Source organism: Primulina tabacum, chromosome 2 (genome assembly GCF_025594145.1).
Source record: "Primulina tabacum isolate GXHZ01 chromosome 2, ASM2559414v2, whole genome shotgun sequence".
Classification (NCBI taxonomy): domain Eukaryota; kingdom Viridiplantae; phylum Streptophyta; class Magnoliopsida; order Lamiales; family Gesneriaceae; genus Primulina; species Primulina tabacum.
Genome location: NC_134551.1, coordinates 32,595,753 through 32,598,473, shown reverse-complemented (window position 1 = coordinate 32,598,473; position 2,721 = coordinate 32,595,753). Strand labels below are relative to the sequence as shown.

General features: G+C 39.7%; 1 non-coding gene across 1 annotated transcript; it reads right to left on the bottom strand.

Moving 5' to 3' along the window:
- Nucleotides 1–1,702: 1,702 nt before the first annotated feature.
- LOC142538150 (small nucleolar RNA R71) lies at nt 1,703–1,810 on the bottom strand. The gene has a single exon (XR_012818689.1). It is a non-coding gene; the product is annotated as a small nucleolar RNA R71 (small nucleolar RNA).
- Between the last annotated feature and the right edge of the window lie 911 nt (nt 1,811–2,721).

Here is a 2,721-nt window from a genome sequence, read left to right as displayed (position 1 = left end):
ATAGCTTTTCCCAAATTTCTTTGGCTGTCTTACACATCTTTATTTTGCTGAAGGTTAATTTGTCCAGCGTTTTGTACAGAATGTCTTTAGCCACATTATCAAGATTTGCTTTTCTTTTATCTTCAGTTGTCTATTCATCTCTGAGCTTTTCTATTCTTTGTGGTGCCCCTTTTGTTATGGCAACTGCTGTATTTGTTTTTAGAATCTTCATGGGTCCATCAGTTATGACATACCACATGTCATCATCTTGTGCAGCTAAATGAGCCTGCATTCTGATTTTCCAATCATCAAATTCTTATCTGGAGAACATAGGAATTTTTTTGAATGAAGTCATGCTAGCAAGTTTATAGATCAAAAGTATTCAAGAACAAGATTCAACCGCTCTGATACCACTTGATAGGATCGATTAACGTATCAAAAGTGTTTAGAAGGGGGGGTTGAATAAACACTCACAATTAAAACTGATCTTTTCGAATTTTGAGTTCAGTTTGGTGACAAACTGATTCTCGGAATCTTGCTGGTCAATGACAATCAGTTAAACTAAAGTAGTTGCGTAAAGTAACTGACTGACAGATAGAATACAAAACTGAAATAAAATACACAAGGATTGTTTCTGGATGTTCGGAGATTTCAATTACTCCTACGTCACCCCTTCTATCTGAAGGATATGATTTCCACTAAAAGACTTTGATCGAATACAAGATTTGTACTGACCCACTTCAGTTTGGACTTATCACTGCCAAAAACTGAAACTCTTAGTATTACAAAATGTTCTCAGTGCGTAACTGATCTTAGCACTACCGAATTTAACGATTATTAGAAAGTGCTAGTGAGCTCAAATTGTAGCCTTGTCAGCTACGAATAAACCAAGTAAGAGTGAGCTACAGCAAGTTTTGAGTAGAGTGATCTTTTTTTTTTATTCAGCTGTTCTTCTGTCATATTTATAAGCTTCCCTTCCAATGGTAACTTGAGATATATTTGAATCTTTGTATCCGTTGATTGCGACTTCATTATTTCTTGGGCATTGTTTGCTTCATTTATTATAATGCGGCGTCTTAACTGCTTTAGCCGAAATGCGTTGTTCTAAGGTGTATTGATTGAAGTGCGGCGTTTCATATTCAGTTGCAGTCTTCTATGTCTCTTTGTCGGTTGATTGTTCTTTCCCGTGACATGTTCAGTTGAAGGATGCTTAGCTTAAAAGCATACGGCTGATTGTATCAACTGATCGGTTTCCAACTGATCAGTTTTCTTTAGATCAGCTGATTTCAGTTGTTAAGTCCAGTTGCTGAATATAATTGCGCGTATCAGTTGGTTTATCAGTTTGTCAAACTCCAGAATTTAGAGTATGGTTTTCAACAGAGAGGCACGAGCACGAGCATGAGGAAGAACACCATGAAGATAGACATGTTGAGGTGCCACGCCACATACCGATGCTAGAGTACGCCCATCATTCTTTGGATGGTGCACGTCCCAGCATTGTGAGGCCTATTGTGCGGGCAAACCACTTCGAAATGAAGCCATCTATAATTCAGATGATTCAGAATACAGTCCAGTTTGGAGGATCTGCATTAGATGACCCAAACAAGCACATCGCAGATTTTATTAAAATTTTTGACACTTTTAAAATTAATGGAGTTTCTGATGATACTGTTAGGTTGCGTTTATTTCATTTCTCCTTACTTTCCTCCATCTAAGACCATGAAGCTGCGGGTAGACATCACCACATTTGCTCAATTCGAGCAGGAGTCTTTATATATGAGGCATGGGAGAGCTTCAAAGATTTATTACGGAGATGCCCTCATCACGAACTGCCAATTGGGTTAGTCGTTCAAACCTTTTATTATGGATTACTCACTCCTAATCGTACTAAGATATATTATGCTGCTTGTGGGAACCTATTGAGAAAAATTGTTGAGGAAGGATATGAGTTATTGGAGGAAATGGCTGCTAGCAGCTATCATCCTCAATCTGAAAGGAACAACCAGCGAAGAAGTGCAGGAGTTCACCAGGTAACTGACCTTTCTGCTATTACTGTGTAACTAGATGTCTTGAACATGAAATTGGACAGCTTGAATATGGGTGGCACAGCTATACGCCTTCAAGAGATATTCTGTGATAAGTGTGGAGGTGAACACTTTGCGAAGGACTGTCAAGATGGCAATCCCTTTTATGTGCAAGAAGAGGCACCAGTGAATCAAGTGGGAGTCCAAAACCGTGCAAAGAATGATCCGTATTCGAACACATATAATCCATGATGGAGGCAACAACCCAACTTCTCATGGGGTGGTCAAAACAGTCAGAATCGACCACAGGGAGGACAACCATATGGGAAACAACCGATGTAAAGATCTGACCCCCCTAGAGAAGAAAAGTCTAATTTGGACCAAATGATGTCTAAGTTTATCTCGTCCACTGAGACTAGACAGCAGAACCAGGATATATCAATAAAGGGCCTGGAGAATCAGATTGGTCAGTTGGAAAAAATGATCACTAGCAGAGAACCGGGAACCTTGCCAAGCAACATGGAGACTAACCCAAAAGTGCAAGTGAAAGCCATAGCGTTTAGTAGCGGAAAAGTGCTTGAACAAGAAGAGAAAGAAAAAGAAGATCATAGAGAGGGAGCAGCTGACACACCCACAGGTAAGTCTTCTAAATCTACACCCGCACCCACTGCACAATCTAAAATTGCTATCCCTCCACCTTTCCCTGCAGCATTAAAAA